The sequence below is a fragment of the Oryza sativa genome, chromosome 12 (genome assembly GCF_034140825.1).
Source record: "Oryza sativa Japonica Group chromosome 12, ASM3414082v1".
Classification (NCBI taxonomy): Eukaryota; Viridiplantae; Streptophyta; class Magnoliopsida; order Poales; family Poaceae; genus Oryza; species Oryza sativa.
The window spans coordinates 5,027,753-5,040,000 of NC_089046.1; the positions used below are offsets into that span (position 1 = coordinate 5,027,753).

The window sequence follows — 12,248 nt, forward strand, 5'->3', positions numbered from 1 at the left end:
TATATATATATATATATATATATATATATATATATATATATATATATATATATATATATATATATATATATATATATATATATATATATATATATATATATATATATATATATAGACACACACACATGCGTGTTGCAATATATACATGTTGCATTCAGGTGCCTATCATATCCATGCTACAAAGTCATGTTAGACATCATCTTGCACATGGTGATTAGAGGGCAAAGTAGCAAATCACAACATAAGAAGAGGTAAACCAACATCTTTTCATCCAACCTTGCAGGGCAAAGTATGGGAATTAATCCCGGCCATAACATAACATCCATTGCCATCAAAATATAAGAACCAGTTTCATAGTAATTCATAACATACCATGCATATTTCCTATTATTTACACAAACAAGATTGAGCTCATGAACTATAGTTCTTTAAGAATAAACAAATGCAGCTGCAACACCTACAAAGCATATCACTAGGATTAATATTCATTTGCTAGAATTCCTTTACTCATTAGTCACCTAAATATAATGCATTGTCCACATATTATTGCAAAAAGAATTAAGAGATGGAGAGAGGGAGTGAGGGGCAATTAACTTGAGCTAGAACCGGGAAGTTGTTAACAGTTGGCTATTGGTGAAGTTAGCATATGGAGAATCGGGTCTGGCCTTCCCAATCTTCTTTGCCGTAGAATGTGTATCTTCACGTCCTATATTCTCCTGTATTATATCATGCACCTTTCTCTTGTGTCCAACAACACTTTGCAGTGCATTATCAATGCTATTGTGCTTGAACACCTCAGTTAGTGCCACCGAATTTCCTTGGTTAGCTGAGTTATGTCTCGCAATAGTCGACACCTTAAATTGAGTGAAAATCATATTTAACATCCAGATTACCACATATAGCAATATCACTCTAATTTTGACTTAAATGTACTAGTAACAATTAGTGAAATATGCAGTACCTTAGAGTGTAGAGCTTGACCACTTGGATGCATTAGCTGCAATGTAATTTTAAAAAATTAGTTGCATGTAAATAAGCTAGACAAATGAAATAATAGCATCATACATTGTCACGTGGCCATGGGATGCATCGAGCTTGAGCACTTCCTAACTTGCTGATCATTCCATATGCACGAGGTATTATGGTGTCGCCGATGGGTCGTGCCGCCGTCGCCTCCGAATCGTCCGATCGCGATATAACCGACAGATCCATCTATCGATTCTATTTAGAACCACCCAAGAGATATTAATACGAGCTATTCGAAAGGGTTCCGGCTAGTGCGGAATAATTAAGATCGTGAGGATTTTTTTTTTGATACAAAAATCAAAACGGGCTCGGTATCTGGATCCGCTAGCTGGCTTGATAGGTGGTGTGTGCGGATGGATGGTGGATGGAACCAGGAGTACGTACACCTGAGTGTATAGAAGCATTTTCATATATATATATATATATATATATATATATATATATATATATATATATATATATATATATATATATATATATATATGCCCCATGGTGCCCGGGCTACACGGCCATCCACCGTCCAAGTGCTTTAAGATCTGTGCAACGCACTAGAGGATACTATCACATATTAGCGGATCTAACCCGATAAGAGTTTTGCATCGATATACTTTCCTTAGAACATGCATGCAGGTATTTCCATTTTTGATGTATACCGTGCATGTATTTCCAAATTTGTGCCCTCTAATCATGCCTACACATTATGATTAGCACTTTCCATTTTCTATATCACATTTCCATATATACAATGTTTGCATGCAGGTACTTACCTATTGAAACAAGATTCTGTTTTTGAAAAATGACGCCATTCCACTAATTGCGATTATTGCCATATATTTTCAAGGTTACATTCAATTTTCAAGATACACATATACCGGCTACAATATTCCTTTTTTTTATTTTTCTTGGCTACACTGTTTCACGGTCGAAGAGCTAGCTATCCACCTCTTCTTCACTGAGTTACCTCGCCGGGATTGCTCGCCACGCCGTGAAGAGGGCCGACGTCCGTGGTTTTTGTCACCGACGACGTTCGTCCGCGAGCCTCTTGCTGGAAACTAGACCTCCTCAACCATTTTTGTCAAGCCACATTACAGCGCCGGACGTCCATGTGCCTTTTCGCTACCGTCGCTGGTTGTTTCTGAGCTTCGGAACAGGCAATATTCACCAGCGAGCTACAATACGTGAAAGGTATGTATCTTAGTTTTTATCACTCACACAGTTTACATTCACATGCAGTCCCTGTTATGTATAGATGATTTGCCATTTTTCTTCTTTTTATCTACTAACATTCTATTGTAAATATTCTGTCAGTAAGAACATTTCTACCTTTTTATATAAAAATACATAAGCTGACAAAATTAAACCACAGATTTTTGTTCCAATGTGTGAAATGAACCATTGGAAAAGCTATGCATTTAAACTGCGGGAAAGGGTGGTTCAGATCCTTGATCCCAAAAAGTTATTTTGTGGCAATGATAGCCATGCTGAAAATAATCATCAATGGAATGGCCCCATACTAGCGAAAGCAATGCAGGAGTGTTTGTCTATGTTCTTCCTAGACTGGACCGACGAGGTCACCAAGTGAGAACAGACTGAACCCAATGATCCTCCGATGTATTTCGGGTATAAAAAAACATACTTGAATTTTAATATAGAATATACCTATATTTGATTAATGCCTAATGGATATATAAACAACTCTCATGCAGTGTTGATAGTGGAATCAACTCTCTGGTGTACATGAAGAACTGGATGGCTTCAAATGTGTCGGAGGTCTCAATCTGGTAATTATTCCTAAGTACTTATTATATGTTGTGCACTTTTCACTTATGGTTTTCAAGTACATTATACTCATCTTGTTAACAATGAATTGTTTTATGAATCACAGGTATCCATTAACAATATCAGAGCAGACATTGTGATGGATATCATGGCAATGAAGGATAATACAGCCACACTCCCGGATGTCGTCAGACAACTTATGAAGCAATACAACAGTGCTGTCTCGCAATGAAGCGCAAGATATTTTTTTTAAAATCCTTTATTTGTGTGAAATAACATCTGTCATATGATGCAAGAACTATTCGGGTTGTTACTTTTTACTTTGGATTACATGAGTATTAATTCTTTGATACATATATAAATTTATATTATTGTCCCTATACCTGATGGACAAGTTTAATTATCTTCAATTCTGCAATGCTGCCTATGTGAATCGGTCTTCTTTTTAATGGCAGGTATTCTCTGCCAGAATGTACTTCAGTTATTCTATCAAAAAATTAATTGGATAGGCCACCTGACAGGCATGTACGTACAGGTAGTGGACTGATGCGAACACACGTCCGGTCATCCGGTCAAGGCCGGTCGCCTCACTATTCTTTGCGTACAAGTTAATTTCGCAGCCGATATCCCTTTCGAATAGGTTAATTATCACATTTACACAGTACGCATGTATGCCTGGTCTTTTACATATAAACAAATTAACTAGGCTCGTGATCAAGTGTGACAATAAGTACAGGTATATGTCTCAATTACGCGGCCACTACGTATGTAGCTTATACCTACGAGGTCGTGTATACGCGTATCTGAGTGGCGTGTACGCCTAGGTAGTGGACTGGGGAGGACACACGTCCGGTGGATGCCATTTGCCTCGCTAATTTTTTCGTACATGTTAATTTCACGACTGATATACCTCTCGATCAAGTTAGTTCTCACATCACATCTACACGGTACATGTGTATGCCTGGCTTTTTATATTTAAAAAAAATTGGGTACTATGCTCGAGATCATGTGGGACAATAATTACATGTATATGTGTCCCGTACATGGCCACTACGTATGTAGCGTTTTTTCCAAAACAAAAATTAGCGTTTTATCCAAAATTAATTTAGTCTCCTAACCATTTTTAGGGTTTAGACAGATTTAAATATAGGTATAGGTAGTGGACTAGGGCGGTCACACCTCCGGTAGAGGCAGTTCGCCTCGCTAATTTTTTCTACAGGTTAATTTCGTGACTGATATACCTTTCAATTAAGTTAATTCTCACATGTACACGGTACACGTGTATGCCTAGTGTTTTATATTTAAAAAAAATTTGGGTACTATACTCGGAATCTCGTGGGACAATAAGTATAGGAATATGTGTCACGTACACGGCCACTATGTATGTAGCGTTTTTTTCCAAAACAAAAATTAGTGTTTTATCCAAAATTAATTTAGGTTGCTTACCATTTTTAGGGTGCACGCTCAGATTTAAATATAATTGTTAAGTTTAGAGGATAAATTAGCTTATACCTACGAGGTCGTGTATACCCGTACCTGAGTGACGTGTATGTATAGGTACGTGGACTGAGGAGGACACCGGACGCCGTTCGCCTCGTTAATTTTTAAATACTGGTTAATTTCGTGACTGATATACCTTTCGATCAAATTAATTCTCACGTGTACCATGTACGAATGGTTTTTTATATTTTAAAAAAATTAGGTGCTATGCTCGGGATCACGTGGGACAATAAGTATAGGTATATGTGTCATGTACGTGGCCACTACGTATGTTGCATTTTTTCAAAAAAAAAAGGAAGCGTTTTATCCAAAATTAATTTAGGCTGCTCACCATTTTTAGGGTGCACGGTCAGATTTAAATATAATTGTTAAGTTTAGAGGATAAATTAACTTGTACCTACGAGGTCGTGTATACTTGTACCTGAGTGGCGTATACGTACAGGTGTGGACTGGGAGGACACACGTCCGGTGGAGGCCGTCCGCCTCGCTAATTTTTAAATACAGGTTAATTTCATGACTGATATACCTTTCGATCAAGTTAATTCTCACATGTACACGATACACGTGTATGCCTGGTTTTTTATATTTTAAAAAAATTGGGTACTATGCTCGGGATCATGTGGGACAATAAGTACAGGTATATGTGCCACGTACGCGTCAACTCTATATGTAGCGTTTTTTCCAAAACAAAAATTAGTGTTTTATCCGAAATTAATTTCGGCTGCTCACCATTTTTAGGGTGCGCTGTCAGATTTAAATATACTGTTAAGTTTAGAGGATAAATTAACTTATACCTACGAGATCGTGTATATGGGTACCTGAGTAGCGTGTACGTATAGGTAGTGGACCAGGGAGGACACACGTCCGCTGTCATCCGTTCGCCTCGCTAATCTTTTCGTACAGGTTAATTTCACGACCGATATCCATTTCGATCATGTTAATTCTCACATCTACACGGTACGCGTGTATGCCTGTTTTTTTTATATAAAATAAATTGGATACTATGCTCGGGATCAAGTTTGACAATAAGTTGAGGTATATGTCTCGCGTACGTGGCCACTACGTATGTATCGTCTTATCCAAAACTAGAATTAGCGTTTTATCCAAAATTAATTTAGGCTGCTCATCATTTTTTGGGTGCACGGTCAGATTTAAATATAATTGTTGAGTTTAGAGGATAAATTAACTTATACCTACGAGACTGTGTATATGTGTACCTGACAAGCGTGTAGGTGTAGGTAGTGGACTGTGGATTCTAGTTTAGATTCTAGGTAGTGTACGTGTAGGTACCTGACAGCCGTGTATCCCGTTCGCCTGACAAATTTTTTCGTACAGGTTAATTTCACGACCGATATTCATTTCGAACTAATTAATTCTCACATGTACACGGTACGCGTGTATGTCTGATTTTTTTATACATAAGCATAGATTCCATATATACTTATATTCCAACTACAGCGTTCATGGTGTATTTATATAGTACCTCGATTTCCATATATAATTATTTTTAAAATAACCGCAACATAACATTTCCATATATACTACATCGTACACGTATACTCAGATTTCCATATACCCTAATAAACCACAAATTCATGATTATGGTGACAAATATTTAGAAACCAAATCCCAACCGGAAACCGTTTATGGAAAGGTATTAAATACGCTAAATTGATACTCCTAAATATTTTGCATGCATGCACACGCTGTCAATTACCAAACCAAATGTACTTAACGGGTGAAACCGTTAATCAAACATACATGTACTGATCAACTAGGTGAGACTGTAATCCAATGGTGGATGTCAGTGGTGCCCGGGCACCATGGAGCCCTATATGGCACCACTGACATTTGCTGTTGGATCACAGGCTCGCCGAGATGATCATTACATGGAGATTTGATTAACGGGTTCAACCGTTAAGTATATTCGGTTAGGATATTAACAGCTTGTGCATGCATGCAAAATTTTTTGGAATATCAATTGTGCGTATTTAATACCTTTCCATGAATGCTTTCCGGTTGGGGTTTGGTTTCTAAATATTTGTCACCAAAATCACGGTGTTGCGGTTTATGAGTGAACAAATATAATGCGGTTTATTTGGTATATGGAAACCTGAGTTTACGTGTATGTTGTAGTATATATATATATATATATATATATATATATATATATATATATATATATATATATATATTTTGAGGGAACGGTGGGCTTTATTGATTTAAATAACAGGGATACATACTTGCTGCAATATGGGCTGTAATTCAGAATTCAGATGGAGCATGATCACGCCAAACCGCGCAATGTGCCGTCCTTTTAGCCAATTGAGCAAGTTCATGGACTACCCTATTACAATTTCGTCGACATTGACTAAAACCCACCTCCGAAAGCAAAGCCATCTTCCTCTTCATCTCTCGGAGCAGAAAAGACCATTGAGATCTGTCATGTTCCTTGCTTGACATTCTCTCCACTGCAATTGCACAGTCAGACTCCAATATTACCGGCATTTTAATCCATTCAACAGCGAGTTTCAATCCTTCCAAGCATGCCAGCAGCTCAGACTCTAATGCCGAGGAACATCGCCGAATAAAACGCCAAGATGATAGAAGAACCTTCCCAGATGAGTCTCTGATAATGATCCCAAGACCACCCAAACCATCTTCAGGATTAAAAGCTCCATCCACATTAATCTTCGCCCACCCTACTGGAGGAGCTCTCCACCTCATATTATTCTCCTTTACTTGGTTCGTCACTGATCTCGGAGGGGCTTGATTATGCTGCTGATCAACCTGTTTACCTTTGGGATCGCAAACCTTTTGTCGGACAAGCAACAGGGATTCAGCATAGCTCTGAAGGAAGCTGACAGAACCAGTAATAGTTAGATTGCCCTTATCGTGAACCACGTTATTCCTCAAGTACCATGCCCGCCAAAGCATAAGCAGAATTGTGCCTCTATTGTATGAATCCACCCGATCTAGAAGCAATAATAACCAATCCGGCCCCAAATCAACGAAAAGCTCCTCTCCCGGCAAACTCCAAACCTGACGAAGTTCAGATCTCAACGCCCTTGCTTTGGAACATGCCACAGTTGCATGAAAGCCGTCCTCCACCGGATGGCCACATATTGTACAACCTGGATAGGGAACAATGTTTCTTCGGTGCTTGTTATGCTGGGTCGCTAGTCCGTCCAAAGCCAGTCTCCACGCAAAAAACCGAATTTTCTGAGGAACCGGGGCTGACCAAATATGTTTCCACAAAGCTTGTACGCCTTCCTCATGAGAACTGCTAGCACCCAGGTTGTTCGATCACAACTGTTCTATGAGACCAATTTTATATGCACTGCGTACTGTAAACATACCCGCTTTATCGTAGTGCCAAGCAATGAAGTCCTCTTCCACCTAACTAGGGAGCTTTATTTTAAGAATTGCTTCCGCATCTGGGGGGAAGAAGATGTGCCTTATGAGGGGAAGAAGATGTGCCTTATGACTTGCTCATCCCAACTTTGTTCATTTGGAACTAAAAGGTCTGAGACCCATTTAAGTCTTGTTCCTGTTTTCTTTCCCATGACTTTCAACCCATGCTCTCTAGGCAACCAATCGTCCCGCCAAATGTGAACCTTCCTTCCTGTTCCAATTCTCCATATCACTCCTTTTTTCAGCAGCTCTAAACCGTGAACGATACCCTTCCAGGAATCTGACGAAACTGACGAAAAGGCCGTGTCCAGAAGATCACCATTGGGGTAGTACTTAGCTTTAAGGACTCTTGCACATAAACTATCCGGAAACTGCACCAAACGCCAGGCCTGACGGGCTAGCAGGGCTTGATTGAATATTTTCATATCCTTGAATCCCATTCCACCCATACTCTTTGGTTTGATAAGCTGCTGCCAAGAGGCCCAATGAACCTTTCTCTGGCTGCGGTCTTCTCCCCACCAAAATTTCCTCACCAATTGCATGTATTCCTCACAGAAGCTCGGCGGCAGCTTGAAAACACTCATCATATACGTGGGCAGCGCCTGGATAACTGATTTAATCAGCACTTCTTTGCCCCCCATTGGCAGATGCTTCTCTGCCCAATCAATTAACCGTTTGAAGAACCTTTCCTTTATTGATTGGAATCTGTCTGCTTTCATTCTCCCTTCTGGCGTCGGCAACCCCAGGTACTTGTCTTCAAACGAGTTTTGCTGGACATCAAGTAGTGACTTTATGCCCGGCTGAGTCTGGTCTGAACAGTGTTTGCCGAAAAGCATTGAGCACTTTGCCGGGCTCAACAACTGACTAGTACACCGCTCATACAGGTTAAGAGCCTCTTTTACAACCGTCGCTTGTTCCACGTTTGCTTTGAAAAAGAGGAGACTATCATCTGCGAACAATAAGTGAGAAATTCCAGGAGCCTGTCGGCACACTTTCAGCGGAACTAAATCCCCAGTTCTTACAGCCGAACTAAGAATGGTGGATAGCCCATCAGCAACGAACAGGAAAAGGTATGGGGAGAGCGGGTCACCTTGTCTCAGCCCTCTGGATGGTTGGAAGGATTTCAGCATGGATCCATTAAACCTAACAGCATAGCGAACTGAAGTGACGCAGGCCATCATCCATTGAATCCATGTGTTACTGAAACCCATCCTATCCAATACCCCTTCCAAGTACTGCCAATCAACTCTGTCATAAGCCTTGGCCAAGTCCAACTTGTAGGCACAGAACTCTTGAGACTCCCTTTTGCTCTGGGCAATATTGTGGAAACACTCAAAAGCGATTAACGCATTATCTGTAATCATGCGTCCCGGAATGAAAGCACTTTGCTCCTGGGAAATAATACTCTCTAGGATTGGTCGGAGATGATTAACCAGGCATTTAGCTACCACCTTGTATATCACATTGCACAAACTGATTGGTCTGAAATCTTTTAGCTCTTTTGACTCCTTCTTCTTAGGAATTAGAACAATTGCAGTAGTATTAACTCCCTCAGGCATCACCTTTTGATCAAAAAAGAGTTTAACAGCCTTGCACACATCATTTTTCAGAACTTCCCAATTCCTTTGAAAGAATCTTGCTGGGAAACCATCCGGTCCGGGGGCTTTAATTGGTCCAATTTGGAAAAGAGCATCTGAAATCTCCTTGTCCGAGAAAGCTTTACAGAGGTCCTCATTCATCTGCTCTGTCACCTTAAGCATAATCAAATCAAGGAGGGGTTGAGGGGTCACTAGGGGATCCTTTGTATACAGATCCTTAAAGAAATTGGTAGCCATTGTCTCCATTTCTTTTCGCTGATCCGTCCAAGAACCATCTGGCAGAAAGAGCTTGCTGATTTTGTTTTTCCTATGTCTCCATGCTGCCTTGCGGTGAAAGGAGGTATTGCGGTCCCCCTCCCGAAGCCAAGCAACACGCGAACGTTGGAGCCACATCATTTCTTCTCTATAGAGGATTTCTTCCATTCTTCGCGAACAGGATTGGTACTCCTGATCATGTGTATGTCGACCTCCCAGCTGGAGTTCCTCCATCTTTTTTCGTAAGGCTCCTAACTCTTTATTCACCGAGCCAAACTTTTCCCTGCTCCAATGCTGCAGTGCTCCCATGACCAATTTCAGCTTACTTGACACAGAACCTAAATCAGTTGCGGCATGATGTTGTTCCCAAGCGGTTCGAATTTCCTCACTTAAGGACTCCTCCCTCTCCCACAATATCTCATATCTCATACACCTTGACGGCTTATCCTTATCTTCGTCTGGTGTGCATTGAACTAGGATAGGGCAGTGATCAGAACGAGAGGATACAAGATGCCTTACTTGAGCCTGAGGGTACAGAACCGACCAGCTTTGACTAGCCACTGCGCGATCAAGTCTTACCCGAACATTATAGCCTCCTTTTCTTTTATTGTCATAAGTCCAAGGAGTGCCAATAAAGCCGAGATCAAAGACATCACAATGAGATAGAATCTCCCTAAAATCGAGCATTTGCTTTTCCTTTCTCTTATGCTCTGAGAAGTGTTCAAATTGCCACATGGCTTCATTAAAGTCCCCCATCAAACACCAAGGGGCTGTCGAATTTGGCTTTATCCGTCTCAACAAAGTCCACATGTTGTGTCGTTCATGTGCCTTTGGTTCTCCATAGACAAAGGTACACCGCCATTGCATTGCACTCCTATCTTCTTTCACTAAAACATCAATGTGTCTATTGGTATACGAGAGTAGGTCTAAGTGAAAAGACTCATCCCAGAAGAGGGCTAAACCTCCCCCCGATCCAACTCCATCTACCGCTAAACAGTTTCGCATTCCAATCCGCCACTTCAAACTTCTAACTGTCTCTCCATTTTGCCTTGTTTCAGATAAGAAGACTATCTTGGGCTTGTTCGTTTGCACCAGGCAAACCAGCTCTTGAACTGTCCGAGGCCGCCCCGAGCCTCGGCAGTTCCAGCTTAGAATATTCATTTCTCCTGACGGTACCCGTCAGGTGGGTCGACTTCGACATCGATCGGCTTTTGCTTCTCTTACTATCCGTGCCTTCTATCAAACTAGATCCTGTATCATCGCATCCTGCCACTGCATGTTGTGACACCATTCCCCTTTTGCCCAGTACAGACTGCATGTTTTTATCAGCTGGAACCAGCGCTTTGCTCTCCTTATCAGCTCTCTCTCTTCTTTGTTTCTCAGCGAGATACTCATCTCTTAGAGCAGGCGAGTTTGGGGTTTTAACGCTGATCACTTCGCTGTCCATGTCTACTCCTGCATCATGTCCAGGATCCTGGATCCCTGTGCATGTTTGTCTGCCATCATCTGACATTTGTGCAGGTCTAGGGCCTGTGGCATTGCCTCTACGCAGTCCTAGCTGCTGTATCATTGGCTGTTCAAGCATCTTCTCCTTTTGTTTGCCCATCTTCTCCCATTGCTCGGCCAGCTTTTATGCTGTAGTATATATGGAAATATTAGCATGCGGTTTTTTCGAAATTAAGTATGTATGGAAATTAAACGAGGTACTAAATTTACCATGTACGTTGTAGTTGGAATATAAGTATAAGGTATGCTTATTATGTAAACCAAGCCAAATTAGTGCGTTTCACTTTTCAAATACATAAAATGTTTACTTATTTATGTATTGTAATGGCTATACATGGAATTTATTTTTGCATGAGTGTTAAGATATGCATGGAAGGTAATAGGTACACCTTAATAAGGTATGTAAAGATATGATCGTACAGTGCATATACTTAGATTGATATAATCTAAGTATATCTAAAATTAAATTTTATGTACACGGTACCTACAATTAAATTTAAAATTTGTGTACACGGTATATCTTAATTAACACAAGTATTTTTTTTATACCTTGGAATTAAAGTATATCTAAATTTTAAATTTGTGTATACGGTATATTTTTAGGAATTTAAACTCGCCCGCCTGGGCTAACGTTATATTTCCACCATGTTTTTCCAACCGTGTCTATAAAAAATAAATTCGATTTAATTATTTTATTCTTGTCAGTTATTATTGGTGCATATAGTAAATTTGGAATCTAAGTAGATTTGTAATCGAGTACATTTTTTGTCGTTATGTCAGGATGTAAAATTTAATACAAAGTTTTAGAAAACGTTTAGTACTTAATTAAATTATGAATCTAAGTATATCTAAAATTAAATTTTGTGTACACGGTACCTAAAATTAAAATTAAAATTTGTGTACACGGTATATCTTAATTAACACAGGTATATTTTTTGTATACCTCGGAATCAAAGTATATCTAAATTTTAATTGTGTATACGGTATATTTTTTGGAATTTAAAACTCGCCCGCCTGGGCTGATGGTATATTTCCACCATGTTTTTCTAACCGTGTGTATAAAAATTAAATTAGATTTAATTCATATCCGTCGCTAAATTGTTGAGCACAAAGTTTTAAATGCGTTTTTAGAAGTTTAATATCCTGAATTGAAAGAATATATCATTTCAA

General features: G+C 39.7%; 1 long non-coding RNA gene across 1 annotated transcript; it reads right to left on the minus strand.

Moving 5' to 3' along the window:
- Positions 1-569: 569 nt before the first annotated feature.
- Positions 570-1,156, minus strand: LOC107279718 (uncharacterized). Its single transcript, XR_010738641.1, has 3 exons — positions 1,066-1,156; positions 962-997; positions 570-854 (listed from the first exon to the last, which is right to left on the minus strand). It is a non-coding gene; the product is annotated as an uncharacterized lncRNA (long non-coding RNA).
- Between the last annotated feature and the right edge of the window lie 11,092 nt (positions 1,157-12,248).